The following is a 15,816-nucleotide window of genomic DNA, read 5'->3' as shown; positions in this document are numbered from 1 at the left end:
CCGGCTGTTGTATACCACAACACTTCTAACAGACTTGTATTAGATGTAATGTCATCATGGGTAATTACACTGCTGGAGCCCAGGGGAGAAGAGGCAGCGGGGGCCGGTCTAGCAGCCAGGTGGGAGAGAGGATCAGGTGAGTATTGTTATGACAAAAGGCGTCGGACGGAGCCTGCTGACGTCACTTCCGCTGAGGTAGCATCAGAAACAGACGCTGTTGGATTTGCTTTCCTGAACTGTTGATTTGTGGTGGACACAACACGTATAGATAGATATAAGTGCAATTCTTTTATGTAATAAATCTTTTTTACCTGTGAGCCTTTCTTTATTTTTGTGCCTTTGAACACATTTGATGCATATAAGTTGGCCTTCTTAATACTGAAGGAGGAACTGTACCCATGTGGTGAAGTGTTGGCTAAAGGTCTGGTAAGTTCACTGAGAGAAGGGGGAGCACACTACACTTGAGAAACTGGATGGACTTTTATTGTGGGGATAAGTGGTGTTAAAGTGACACTGAACTCAGGAGTTAAATCTTAAAAATGCATTTAAGTACCTGATCTATTAACAAAATTGGATCATCTTATTTGTGTATCACTCGGCTGTAGATCCTCAAATCATCTCTGAATTGGTGCTGACACTGTCCTTCCTTATGGAGGTGGGGATTTATTGATGTCAATGGCACCGCAGCCATATCCCCCCGCCCACAGTGCGATAACCCACACCAGGAACACAAGCACATTAGTGCCTGCATTCTGGTCCAGTGCCATCTGCAAAAATAGTGCTTGCAGCATTTTTGCAGATTGCACTGGACCAGAACACAGGCACTTATGTGCCTGCATTCCAGGTGCGGGCGATCGCACTGCGGGTGAGGGGCGTGGCTGCGGCGCCATTGACTTCAATACACAGCTATGCTCCCTCCCGCCCCTGAATGCAGGTGTTTTTTCGTTGGTAGATCGCATTGAGTTTGTCATTTGAAAAGTAGATCTCCAGACGAAAAATTGTAGGTGCCCCTGCTCTATGCAATTTATCTCTGCACTTAACATTGTACACATTGAATGATACATAAGATGCCTATACAGGTGTTTGTGCTCAGAAAAAAATAAAAAAAGTACTTTTATTATTATCTCATGTCCTTTACTTACCGGTCCCATGATCACAGGAAGTGAGGTCAAATCTCCCCAGAGGAGACAAATAACCTCACAGTCATGGTGGATCAAACACTTTCCTGCTCTACCCAAAACTTGGCCACCCACAACTTGAATTTTAGGTGATTCCTGCTTAATCGGCCAAAATGTAAACTGTGTGTGGCCCTGTTGGCACCACCAGGTTTGACAGGAGGCGTTTTTCTATTGACTTTTGTAGAAGGAGTAGGGTACAAAATCGTCCATTGAACAGTGGCTGCACCCAATCATCTGCACCAGTGTTGGGGTATTCTGACAGCTGCAGACTACAATGGCCAGCATGGGAGATCCCTCCATCCATTTCTTTATCATGAATGGAGGAATGATTTCTCTAATTCAGCTTGCAGGGCTGAACAAGAAAAAAAACAAGTGTATGGCCAGACATCATTACAACCGGGAACCACAACACTGCACCCCATCACACCCGGGATCCACAACACTGCACCCCATTACACCCAGGATCCACAACACTGCACCCCATCACACCCACCATACACAACACTGCACCCCATCAGACACAACACTGCACCCCAACACACCCACCATACCCCCCTTCCCATTACACCAGCCACAGAGAAAACTACACACCAGCACACCCTATTCCCTAGCACACAGTAGACCGGGCTCCAGCTCCCTTTGAAGCAGACAATGGACCATCCAGCGTCTTTCCTCTCTAGCACCCAGACTCCACCCCCTGCCGGTCACGTCACTTCCGTTCCGAGTCCTCCGTATCACAGTCCGGTGTTAAGTGATCGAATCCCGGGAGGGAGCGGAGAACTCATTCCGGTCTAGTATCGGAGACACTGTGCCAGAGGAGGGAGGCCGGGGACCAGCCGGTGAGTGTGTGCGCCGGGACGGGGTAGACGAGGGCTGTATATGAGATATGTGGAGGCCGGATCATCAGACAGGAAGAGCCGCCTCTACAGCTGGATTGTTTGTGCCGATAGTCCGGAACTCCGCATAGCTCTGATGTGTTTACACTGCTTGGCTGTGTGTACACCAAAGCCAGGCTTTGTGTTGTTTGTGCGCTTCCCCTTGTCCGGGGACCCGGTGCTGGTCTTTCACTTTGTCCATTTTGATGATGATTCAGATCCAGCTACAAAGTGCCAGAGAAAGTGAGCAGAGTTTTAGAACTGCTACAAAGTGACACAGGCCTAAATCTGCCCATACACCTTGAAATCTGGCGGAACAATCTTCTTTAGATCCACCAATAATTACGTAGTAGAAGAGCCTACCGGACCATATGCTAATTGAGCGGATTGTTTGGGTTTGGCTTCTACTGCATAGTTTGAATCCATTTAAAGGGATTTGACGAGAGATTGCAAGATGTATGGCCAGCATAGCTATGTATACCTGGAACTCCAGGAATCTCAAAAGTTAACCCTTGCAGTGGCGCGCCCCCCTCCTACTGCAAAGGGTAGCTGCTCATATTGGTCCCAGGGGCAGAAATAAAGAAAATATACTTTACCAATCCTACATCCTGTCTGCCTGACCGATCCACGCAGGCTCTTCTCCCCCAGGCTCTGGCACGCTAAGCCCCGCTGACCCCATCATATCTATGCAAGGTCCATTCACTTGCATTTGACATGAGGAAACCAAGAGACATACCACAGCCGGAGTGGAGGGGGAAAAAGAGATGAGCAGTCACCGTTGCAGGATTGAGGATCGGGTGAGTGTATCATCTTTCCCTAGACCAAGACGAGTAGTTAACCCTTGCAGTGTGGGGCTGCCCCACTACAAGGGTTATCCTTTTGAAAATGCCAGAGATATGCTTTAAAGGAGGTGCTGTATGTGAACACAGACTGCAGCTTCGGAAGCTGCTTGCTGTACTGTCCCTTTAAAATATATTGACACACCAATTACCCTGTAGCAATGATCAGCAAAATGCTTATCACACACAACAGGATCTAAGTACATGGTACGAGAAGTACCAATGTGCGCACTCCTTAGACAGCAGTATACATGTCATATTGTACATAGTGTGCAAAGTCCTCTCCCTGGCAGATGATGGGGAATATGTTAGCAGAGTTCCTGGCACAGATGGTGTAAGCAGTAGGAGGAGCGCCAGCAGTTCCCTCTGCCATAGGATGTCACTTCCTGGAGTTGATCAAAGACTGACACTACATAAAAGAAGGCATCCCTGGTATCCCTTTAGGCGTTCCCGTTCCTTGCTCATCTTTGCATTGCATCCTCTGACCTCTCAATCATTTAGTTTTGTCATCCCGTGTTTTTTTCTGACTAAGGCCTATAGGATGATATACTGCATGTGTCCTAATTCCTCTGTATTGTGTGCTCCTTATTCCTGATTTATATTATTCGCACCCTCCCTCTACATATATAGCATCTAAACAAGGTATTTGGCATCCTCATGGGATGTGCCCAGTCCTCATGACTTGGGGCATCATGCAGAATTCACTAGTATATATTGCAGCACTCCATAAAGTCCCTTGTAAATTTGTTAAGCTCACCATTACACTGGACAAAGTCCAATACTCTTCTATGATACCTTTCTTATGCTGCCCATACACTGTAATATTTTCTTTGTTCAACCTGCGAGCTGAATGAACAAAATATAGCAGATTCGTCCATCAATGCTTCCGACTGTTGATCGAGAAATCTCCTGCTGTCTTCATTGTATGCTGACAGTGGCCGTCGTCTGCTTTTAGAATACCCAAACTGAGCCGGCAGCTCATTGGTTACACGCTCTGTTCATTCAGAGATTTTCTGACGGACTCATTTGATCAGCTGATCGAGGGATGCCGGCCAAAAGGGTGACGACAGCAGCACCCACTGTGTAAGTTTCAGTCAGCTGCAAGTCGCAGTGTATGGCCGCCTTTAAAGTGACACTCCAGATAAAAATTGTATGAGCTTTGGTTAGAGTGGGGAAGGATTATAAATGGTAAGGGTTTTTTTTTGTTTTTTTTTATGTCCAAGTCCCTTTTGGGGCGTATTTCCCCTTCTTTCCTGTCCAAGTGAAAGCGTTGACAAAATATCTCCCCAACACAGGCAGCAGCACCAATCGGTGGCTTTCAATCTACTACAAAAAAAAATTGCTGTTTGCCTTTATTGGGGACAATGCCCCTCACTTCCTATCCCAGTGACAAATCATGAAAAAAGAAGAAATCTCCCCATTGGAGGCACCGACCCCACTACAATCTGGCAGATTGTGCCCCAAAAGAAGCTGACGTACATTTCCTAGCCTCACTTTCCTGGCAGCACAGCACTCCGCTTTCAACAGGGGTCATTAAAAACGATGGGATTCCTCTGTAGGGTTGTCGCACTTTGGAAAAGGATCTACAAAAGTCCTAGGTGTGAATGGGGTTTGACGTTGGGCCTCATTCACACTTGCAAATGGAGCCGATCATGTGAGACTCATGCGGCCAGCTGCCATTGGCAAGTAATTGCACATGCATCCAGGTGCGGTCATCCACAGGTAATCGCCGCTTGTACAATTGCATGCCAACGGCTCACTGTGTTTTACATCCATTTTCTGATCGCATGAGTTTCACAGAGGAATTCATAAGTCTCATGCGATCCGACCCCGTTCACAAGTGTGAATAGGACCTAAGAGTCTGGAATGTTTGACACATACCATCGAAGAGTATTTTAAAATGGTTTTGTTTGTTTTTACTACAACTATACTGTATGTCTTAACTAGGGAATTCCTATTAGCAATTCTTAAACAGCAATTAATGCAATAAAGAGTATCTGACTAATGAAGGGTTATCAAAGGATATCAAAAACCAAAAATGTCATACATTGCAGCTTAGCAGTCCTTAGATATGGTTGCTGCATTAGTTTTCTTTTTATAGACAAAGAAGATTATCAGCAAGTACAGGAATTACCTGTTGATCTTGTCAGAAATACGGTGTCCTTGTCATTTCTTGTGAGCTGAAAAGAAAGCACTAACCCCCCTTATCTGTCTCCTGTTAAGTCCTATCAATCTACTTTGTCAGTAGTTCTCAACCTGTGAGGTAAGTGCCAGCTTTGTCACGACAGAGCCCGTGCTGACCGCCAGGTAACTCCATTGAGCACCTGCGAGCCCATACTGGCCACCTGAAAGCCCGCACAGATACAAGTATTGGTGCATCCCTAAATTATACCGTTGGTCACCACAACTTTGCAAATGTTACCAAGGGACCCCAGCCCTAGAAAGGTTGAGAACCACTGTACTATGTAATGAAGATGAACAAAGGCAGACATGTTTAGAGTCGTGTGTGTGTAAACCATAGCTGCCCAGATAAAATGGGGAGTGTTGACACAAAGGGACAGCGCAGGACTACAGGTAAAAAAAAAAAAGCCTAAACTAATTAAAATGAATGCTGCCACTACATATAAGGCTTGGTAAGCTGCAATATATTACAGTTTTGTTATACGCTTTAATAGTACATATGGGTAATCTACTCTGCAAACTGCATTAGGAGCCATGTTGACATAGAATTGCGGAAGTAATTGGCAGCATGCATCACTCAAGGCAGGACTGAACAAGAAACATGCACGCCTAAAGGGATGCCAGGGATGCTTCTTTCCTTGTTAACGCCGAGCAGACACGGAAAGACTGACGCCAGGAGCTAAGGCGCTGACACCATAGCACAGAGAGGGATCAGCGGGGGACCCCAAGACTAGCTGGTAAGTAGGGGATCCCACCAGTATTCCAGCACTGTGTGGATTAGAGGGGATGTATACAGTGATCCGTATGGCTGTGAGTCAGAAACAGGAAGTGCTGCTCCATCTTACATAGCTGTATTGTTTGTACAGGATAGTGCTTGGCTCTACTCGCCTGTATTGTCTTTACAGATAGTCCGTAGATCAACTCAGCTTTATTGTCTGTACTTCATGAACTGTGCCGAATGCGCAGCAGTGTTGTGTCTGTACCCCTTGTATTGTCCATACCCACTATGGAATGTGTTAGTGCTTTCCTACTACACTGCACTGCAATGTAAACCCTCCTATTATCTCACTGTACTATAGATGAACACACAATGCTGTATGATTTATATGCCATATCTTTTTATTAGGTCAGTAACCATGAGAATAAAATGCAGCTTCCCAGAGTAATCCACTAAACCATTGGTGACTGCTCTGCCTCCTGTAATACAGTTGCTAGCTAATGCTCAGATTGCTCCCTTTTTGCCTGTTGTTGTCTGTATAAAGTTTCAGATGTCAGGAGAACACACCGCGGACTTCCTTGTTTGTACTCGTAGCGGCTTTTTATATAGCAGTTTTATAAAATACGCATTTCTCTATTCCGGCACAGGTATAGGAACATTTAAGACTAGTTCACTTCTGCATGTTATAGTGTATGTGTGTTGTGCTTTAACCTGCCTTATAGCCGGGGTAGAAAAAGTAATATGGAATCCAGGAGCCAGCAGGATTTTCTTTGGAGCCGGATCCATTGACAACAATTAGAGAAAACCTCAAATGTTAGGTGCCAACTGTCCTTTTTAATGAGCATTACCTGCCTGGCTTCTGGGATCTGTCCAGCCCTGCGTTATAGACACTTTTTTTTCCTTCAGCGGTATGTACAGCGTGTTCGTGTTTTGGTGGAAAGTGGAACGGCAACCTGCAGATGTGATCTGCGCCACACAGAATTTTAACAGCTCTTTCACATAATGCATATAAAGTAACTTTTGTTTTTGTACTTGTCCTTAGCGTAGGTTCCCTAATTTGACATTGCATCAACCTCTTGCAGTTCCTGCACAGAAGAGCTTAGAGAAGGATAGTAAGAAGCAGCACAAGAAGGCTAATTGGGTGTGCCACAGTGCCAGGAGTATGCTGATAGGAGTAGAAAGCAGAATGACAGAAAGATGAGGTCTTCAGTGTGCTGCTTCACCTTTTCACTGTTGAGGGTTTTTTTTTTTTAAAGCTTTTTCTAATGCTGATTAAATCACTAAGGCCCCGTTCACACTGAGCGGTTTACCGCTGCGAAATCGCGCATATTTCCGCGCGATATCGCTCTATGTAGCTTGTCAAATGCATTTCAGTGGAGCTGTTTACATCTCACAGCTCAATGTCGCCTGTAGCTCGTCGCTCCGTATGTGAGCGACAAGCAATTCGGCACCAATAGACTTATCGCGGTACAGAAGGGTCACTTTTGCACTGCAAAATGGAAGAAAAGAATGATGTCACATCAAGATCGCTGTTTGGTTACAGCCCAATGTAGCAGCGACGAAGTCCTGCCCAAAAAACGCGCTATGTAGCGCGATAAAATGTGCACTGTCGCTCAATATTGCGAAATGTAGCTCAAAGCCGCTCAGCACGCAATCGCGCGGAAAAACGCACGATATCCATGTCGCTCAGTGTGAATGGGGTCTTTCAGTGGATGTTGATCCTTGGTTCTTCATTTTTTAGTTTGTTGCAGAATCAGCTGTTCCCTGGAGCACTGGCCCTCATATCCTGTTTTAGGGTGGCTCATTTCTCTTGCAGGATCCTACGGAGCCACCCTTGTGTGTGTTAGTAAGCTGTGTGTCTCTAGAAACGCACAGGCACGCCAAGCCACTGCCCTGCTCCCCACATAATGTAAATAACTACTTTGCTGGACACTTCATATTTGATCAGGATTCATTATTGAAAAAAGGTTTTAAAAGTTTAATAATACTTTAAGTATAAGTGAAGCTGCCGTAGAGAAAGATCACGGCTCCTCCTTTGCCAGACTGAACTGTTCTGTTTTACAGAGCTGTGTGAATATCACGACTGGATGGAAAGGAATACACATTTCTTTGGCAGCTAAAACAATTCTCATATATCTTTTTCATTGGTGAATTTAGCCTGTGTTAAGCTTTAAAGGAGAACTATGAGGTGAGCGCTCCGATCCGCCAGTGCTGACTGGCGGAACGGACGGGGGAGGGGGCGAGTACAGCTGACTCTGCCTCTAGATAGGCAGAGCCAGCTGTCAGTCACGCAGCTGGGCGGATCCCGGCACAATTGTCGGGATCCGCTTCAGCTGCGGCGTCTCAGTATACCGCGAGCTACAGCTCGCGGTATACTGAGCCTAGGGTGACGGCAGGACGCTAGTTTGTGTCCTCCCGTTACCCTTAGGAGAACTATGGGGAAAAGACTTAACCCCATAGTTCTCCTTTTAAGGCCATAGGTAGAAATAACTCAGTGGCCCATGCTAGATCCATGGTACTGCTGATGATGCCACAGCTTTGACTTTTCACTCTTGAGACCTCAGATTGTAAATCAGGTTTTAAGAATCAGTGTCCCCTGTTAAACAATGACCGTCTGCTGTAGAATTACAAACGTGAGTCTCGAGCAGCATTTCAGAAAGTGATCACGGCTTGAATTTCAGTGTTTTGTGTGTTGAAGAATGAAGGAGGGCTTGGGGCTGCATATGTAACCGCATTGATGGCGAGGAGAGAGGGTGTGAAAGTGAATGCAGGAAGTAATGTGAAATTCAGTGTAAATGACGGTGTTCCAGTCACTGGTAAAAGAAGGCACAAAGGGCATTTCATTATGAGGACTGGTTGCACTGGTCCTTAGGTCATTCTATTTTCATTCTTCTGAGATAAGGCATACATCTGCTGGGTAGACACTGCAGATACATTTCTCAACTCCTTTTAGATGAGATAGAGGGACACCTTTTATCTCATTGTATTTAAAAGGCACTTCTTGGCCAATACCCTCGGTTATGCAGATCGATAGAATACACTGGAAATGGTTTGTTAGAACACACAAGTGTTTTTTTAAAAACAAAAAATTTTTTTTTTTTTTTTTTTTTTTTTTTTTTTAATCAAACCTTGCGTTTCCTTTTATACCGGCTTTACAGAGTAACAAATGCAAATAGATTGGTTGGATGAAAGGCGTAAGCTGGCTGTAAGCAATGGCTCGTTTAGCCCCGCTGAACATTCTATAGAACATTCTCCCCGAAGAATTTGAGGTCATACTGATGATTCTTGGCAAATAAGACTTATTAATGACGTTGTTTTGGCTAGCAGTGGCTTTTACCTTCCTGCACTCTCATGGTGCCTGGCTTTGCCCAGTGTCTCTCTGACTATGGAGCTACTGATCACTGCCTGCAATCTACAGATTCTGGGAGAACTACCCATAGCTGCAGTAAGATCTAAATTCGGAGTTTGCGTGCCAGTGTCCATTCCTTCACTTTCAGAGTTTCCAAGCCCTAAGGAAGGGTGTTGTGTCTGCCCCTGAAATGCATTAGCTGTTTGATCTACACAATTATTAAACCTTTTTTCTTTTAATAGACGCTAACATCTGTTTTGGTCTGGCTCTCTTCTGTTTTTTGTGTCCCTGAGTTGCTCCCACTACCTCCTATTGAAGACTGTGTGTTTTTAGCTGACTAACTGTAAGCTAATGAGTTACCTACAAATCAAATTGGGCCTATAATGAAGGATAGCAAGAGACTCCTCCCAGCGCCTCTGAAATATTCTTACGATACGGAGATGTGACTTATTCCCAGTCCAGAGAGTCTTTCAGATTCTTTAATACACACTGCCTGTAAAAAAAAAAAAGTCACACACTCTTAATATTTCGTTGGACCGCCTTCAGTTTTGATTACGGCATTGTTTCTATAAGCTTATGCGATTTCAGCACATTTTTTTTCCTTCACAGTTGGGTTCATTTTTCACCAAGATCTTGTAGTGATGATGGGAGAGTGGGACCACTGCGTAAAGTCTTCTACAGCACTTCCCAAAGATTCTCAGTAGGGTTAAGGTGTGAACTCTGTGGTGGCCAATCCATTTGTGAAAATTATGTCTCATATTTTCTTATATATTGTATCGTCGGTAGGGGTAAGGTGAATATCTAAATAGGGTAGAAGATAAAATGTTGTACCATTCCAGTGGTTTCAAGCTCGTGTGACCCATTCATAGCTCTGGATTTGGAGGGATTTGCTTTCAAGCTTGAGATTGTCACAAATTTGTCCGTGGCTAGGAAAAGGTGAATGATGTGTGTGATGAGGTGATGTTGAGGAGAATCTGTGAACAGGGTGATTTTATTGTCTAAGCTGAACATTTCCAAACCTCTATCTTTATGTTATGGTATATTTTGAGCCAGAGGTTCAAGTGCCAAGACAAAAAGTAGAGGGGGCACCTTTGATGCATTTCCCTGGCAATCTGAGAGTAATAAGTGGAATGCCTTCCACTTTGTTGCTTCTTTATAAGCTCTTTAGGAATTTCCTTTAGGCCTTGTTCACACAAGGCATTTATTTCCAGAGGCGGATTCTTGCGCAGGAATCACAGGTGGCTCCAAACAGCTGCGGCCGTTCAGCCTGTACAAAGCAATGACAGGCTGACAGCGGTTGTAGCTTTCCACCCGTGTTCGCATGTGACCACACAGGGAAACAGAACATAGTCTCTGGACGCAAGCTGCTTGCGTTATTTTTGTCATTTCATGTCTCCATTTTGTGGTTTCTGTCTGTGTTTTTTGGACATGTGACTTGAAAACACAGTAAATAAACCGCCTATTGCCATTTTAGTGCTTTTTCGCTGCATTTTCCATACACCCCCACTAACTACAGCAATGACTTCCAGTAATGGTTATAATGGTAACTAGATTTCATGTCCTTTTAGCACGTTGCAATCCTGCATTGTAGATTACATTAAGCACAATGGTGTGACATGGCCACTGGCAGAGTTTGTATAGTACCACATCTTACAGAACCTGGTAACTAGTAGTAAGGATGGGCCTGGTGCAAACCCTGTTCACCTGAGCTTGCCCATGCTCACTCAAAACTCTGACTGACATCCCGTCCTCCTGACCCAATCAGTTTCAGCAGTTGCGGCCAGGGCATTCCCCGCCCCTTTGGGACTTATAGCTGCAGGGTAGGGAATGCACCTCCCACGCAACTGATTGGGTTTGGAGGAGGGGGTGGCAGTCATAGTTAACTAGGGGGCTTGGGTGAATTGGGTTTGCACCATACCAGGCCTCATCTCTACTGGTAGCATCTACTTTCCTGGTTGCATACCAATAGCTATGAAAGGGGCCATGGAGGTTCAGGTTTTGTTGCACATATCCCCAACCCAGAAAAGGTTTTTCTCAAATGCTGTAGCTGTAACTGGGCCCAGTTTCTGTAGTTTCAGGCTGACACATTTAGTAGACGATTTAGAACTGAAGCGTTAGCGGCGGGAAGGAGATTGACACATCATGGTGACCTGGGGAAATCACCCACAAGTTTTTGCAAGTCAAGTTTTTCAGGCCTACACACATCCCAGTTCTGCCCGGTCTGTTTTCTTCTAGCATGGAAACGAAGATACACATTGACACGATGATGCTGCGTCACATAGACTCAGTCATTGCCCTTTGGCATTCGATATGACATTTTGATCAGCTAAACACTACTTTTCACAGTGACTCATTCCCCGTTCTTGAGAAACAGTGTGTTGTTCCGTCTGGACAGCCTTTTTAGATATTTCAGCCAATATTTCCTTTTTTTTTTCCTGTACTATTTGTAAAAATTCCTTAAAAGGGCAAAATGGTTAAAAGCACTGAGATTTACCGTAAATCCAAGTGAACGTCTAGCCTTGAGCCTGTGTGAATGTGTATGTTACTTCAACACGACGACAGAGCAGAGATTAGTGTGTTAGAAAATGAAAGTTGGCTAAATATCTTGCAACAGTTCCACATGAAGGGTTTGATTACTTTCGTAGCAGAACAGTAACTGTGTAGTCTTCTATAAACAGTTTCATGTTCACAGGGAGATCATGTTTACCGCTGATGACTGTGCTTCTGTTACCAGAAAGAAATATGAAGTGTCTGCCCCCTATTCAGCACTGCAAATATTTCCTTGAAGCAAAAATGATCATATTTCTTAGACGATGTATAGACAACCACTTGGCCATGTTACTGATGGTTGATTCCTATTGCACTTTGTAATGGTATATTATTATAATAGTTTTTCTTTTGTTTTATTTCAAAGTTATTACAGTTTTTTGGGGGAAGAAACACATGTATTTAAAGCATGAAATGTATTCTGCATCAGGGTTCTGATAGCACTATGTTAGCAGTTGAAGTGCCGTGATTAAAATGCGCTCACCTTTTTCTTGGCTAATGGCAATTAAAAACTTGACAAAGGTTCTAATCCTCCTCCAGTCTGTCCACAAGGATTGCCACTGCCGCATCTGATTAGGAGGGGGGCATGCTGATCAGTTTTGAGCAGGTTTGGGTGACCTCGGCGAACTGGGTACACACCAAGCCCAAGTTCATCGCTAATTATGACGAGGTTCTGCTATGTGGCTCTTTAAGAATGGGAAAGGATTCTTTGTTTTTTTGATCATCTTCCAAGACAGCAGCCTTAGAAGTAGGCTTGTTATCCTGGAATATTCCTACAAATACTGTTACAGGCATGTCTTAGTGGGAATTTCCCTCTTTTATGCTTCAGGGCCCATTCATACATTGTCTATTATCCTGCAGTGGATGCATATTTTTTACTGCATTAAATTAGTAGGGCTGCAAAAACTAATCGACATAATCGATTATTGAAAAAGTTGTCAACTTTTTCAATCATCGATTAATCGGCTTCTGATTGGTTGGCCCTGTTCAGGGCTCCACACACGCTGCGTGCCACACCTCCTTCCAACCTCACGCTCGCCGCTGCCAGACCTGCCCGCATCCACGCTCCGCACCTCCTCCGCGCCTCATGCTCACCGCCCGCCCAAATCCACGATTGGCACAGGGACGCGGGGAGAAGAAGTAAGGAGGAGCAGGTGTGGTCGGATGACAGCCGCCGATAGACAGGCCGATCTCAGAAACAAGTTGCTGGAAGACTGCTCAGGTAAGCCTGCACTCCCACCCACACATGGTGGTATTCTGCATTGCGTTGTATAGAGGACTACAAATCAAGGAATACCACCAGCAATGCGGAATACCAACAGCTATAGAGTACAACAAATCCTAGCAATAGTACATTATACAGTGGTGCAATGCCGAATACCACTAGCTATAGAGACTACAAAACCCAGCAATAGTACATTATACAGCGCAATGCAGAATACCACCAGCTATAGAGGACTACAAAACCCAGTAATAGTACATTATACAGCGCAATGCAGAATACCGCCAGCTATAATGTACTATTGCTGGGATTTGTTGTATTCCTATATAGCTGGTGGTATTCTGCGTTGTGCTGTATAATGTACTATTTCTGGGTTTTGGAGTACTCTATAGCCGGTGCCATTCTGCATTCATTGCTGTATAATTTTTCACTTTTAATTTCACTATATTGTACACTACACTTTTTTTTTTTTCTTTTTTGACTTCCACCGCTCCAAGCTTGCTCCTGTGATGGACTCCAATCTCAATACAAACTAGTAGTCCCATCACTGGAGCCATTTAAAAAAATGTATTTTTATTTTAATTTTTATCCGATTTAACCGATTAATCGAACTTAATAATAATCGGCTAACTAATCGATTTTGAAAATAATCGTTAGCTGCAGCTCTATAAATTAGTAATTAGTAAATTAAATTACTGATCCCGTTTGTTACTGTGTGGTTAGTTCACATCTACCTGTTGAAGTCCAGCATGTTTTTTTTCTAAAACAGGACATACAGAATTTATGGCCATAAACATGCAATATATTTTTAAATCAAAAAGAAAGTGTTACATTTTTGTATCTCTTTATACGCCTCTTTATCTGCATGTTAAGATTTGTGACTGGCTGTTGCTTAGAAATGTTTATTATACCCTCTATGGCCATATGTTTATGGATACCTGGCTATCACACTTTCACTATGTGGTTAAAAGTATGTGGACACCTTCCAAATTATTGAGTTCAAGTATTTCCATAGAGGGGTACTATTTGTACACCTCCAACCTTTTGGCAACAGTTTTTTGGGATGGTTTCAGCATGGTTGTGCCCTGTGCACAAACCCAGGTCCATAAAGACATGATTTGACAGGTTTTATGTGGAGGAACCCAAGTGGGCTGATCAGAGCCCTGACCCTCAACCCTTCTGAACACCTTTAGGGTAAACGGAATGACGACTGTAAGGCTGGGCCTTGTTTTCAAATATCAGTAACCTCACAAATACTCTTTTGGCTAAGTGGGCAGAGTTCTTCCAGACACTTTTTCCAAAATAGTGGCAGCAGTTATAGCTGCAAAGGGATGTCCAACTCCATGGTATTGGAATGGGACAACATCATATCAGTATAATGATCAGGCGTTCACAAACCTTCGGCCAAATAGTTTACCGCTTTCTCTCTCTCTCAAAAGCTGTGTTCTGTCCTCAGACTGCAGTGCTCTGTGTTAGCATTGCTGAGTAACAGCCACACCCCTCAACACAGACTAATATTGCAGAAAAGAGGAGGGGATTTGTCTAAACTGGTCTGTCAGTTATTGAAAGCTTTCTGGTGCCTTTTGAACTACGCAGTCATATGTAGACACCCTGCACACTTGCTGTAACAGGATATTGGAGGTAAGACTAGGAAACTAGAGGTTGTTGGTACAATGTCTATTTAACTGCATATAAATTTTTTGTGTGATTTCAGTTGCGCTTTAGGCACATAGAATTAATTGGTTAACACATGTTTAAAGGAGACTTATGAGGCGAGTGATTTTCACTCAGCCTCATAATCTGAGTCGACCTGTGACAATGAAACTGTCGCAGGTCGGCTCAGTAGATCAGTAAGTGAGCGAACACATACCGGTGTTCGCTCACTTGTCGATCCTGTCGCAGCAGAGAGCCGTGACTGGGGAGGGACTGGATTCCCCCCTCCCCGATCCTCCAGCGCTGACTGGTGGAACGGACGGGGCAAGGGGCAGGTACAACTGGCTCTGCCTTTAGATAGGTTGAGCCAGCTGTCACTCACGCAGCTAGGTGGTTCCAGACACATTTGTCGGGATCTGTTCCGGCTGCGGCGTCTCAGTATACCGCGAGCTTTGGGTGACGGGAGGACGCTAGTTTTATATCTTCCCGTTACCCTTAGGAGAAAAGGCCTAACCCCATAGTTCTCCTTTTTAATGCCCTTTCAGTCAATTTGTGCCATGAATTATCTCTGTTCCTAAATATTCTCCTCCATAACAAATGCAGAAAAAACACAAAGCTAGACAGAATATCACTAGGTTGGTGGTTTTAGGATGTCACTGGATTGCAACTAAACAGACTCTAATGTATAATAAAAATGTATCTAAAATACATATTCCCAATCCATATGCATAGACATGGTAGCTTTTTGAGACATTTCTTAGACCCTAGGTCTGCTTCATCAGACAAGTATTGGAAGACATCTAGGAATGATATCAAAATCGCATTAGGATACATATAAGAAAGCAGATAAATCCTACATATAGTTATGACCACAAATAGATAATAACACAAATTTGTCACTTGCATATAGTGTATGGCTCAGGATACATATGTCCCAATGAACGGGATAATAAAAGTTGTGCCAGAGCCTGTGCCGTAATCATCTATAAAAAATTATTGGAGGTCTTAGACCAGGTTTCTTTCAAGATCATAAACCATCTTAAGGTAATGCAATTTCCTTGGTATCTAACAAGGATGTAAAGGAGTATCACTTTAGGAAAATACCATAGTACCACAAGGAGTTATAAAGCCCTTACTCAAAGATGTCCAGCCAAGTCAGCATCCACTGTATGGAATGCAAGAAAAAGATAATTGGATGTATTTAAATTATATTAAAAGAAATAGATATATCTATATAGATTCATTTATAGAGAT

The 15,816-nt window shown here is 43.8% G+C and overlaps 1 protein-coding gene across 1 annotated transcript in view; it reads left to right on the top strand.

Moving 5' to 3' along the window:
• Positions 1-1,919: 1,919 nt before the first annotated feature.
• SUSD6 (sushi domain containing 6) overlaps positions 1,920-15,816 on the top strand; it is a 48,193-nt gene continuing 34,296 nt past the window's right edge. The window contains exon 1 of the mRNA XM_018565086.1: positions 1,920-2,017. The gene's annotated coding sequence lies outside the window, so the exon portion shown is untranslated. The remainder of the gene's footprint in view (positions 2,018-15,816) is intronic.

Source organism: Nanorana parkeri, unplaced genomic scaffold, assembly GCF_000935625.1.
Source record: "Nanorana parkeri isolate BGI_ZX_2015 unplaced genomic scaffold, ASM93562v1 scaffold812, whole genome shotgun sequence".
In the NCBI taxonomy this organism is placed as follows: domain Eukaryota; kingdom Metazoa; phylum Chordata; class Amphibia; order Anura; family Dicroglossidae; genus Nanorana; species Nanorana parkeri.
This window is presented reverse-complemented; position numbering and strand designations above follow the sequence as displayed.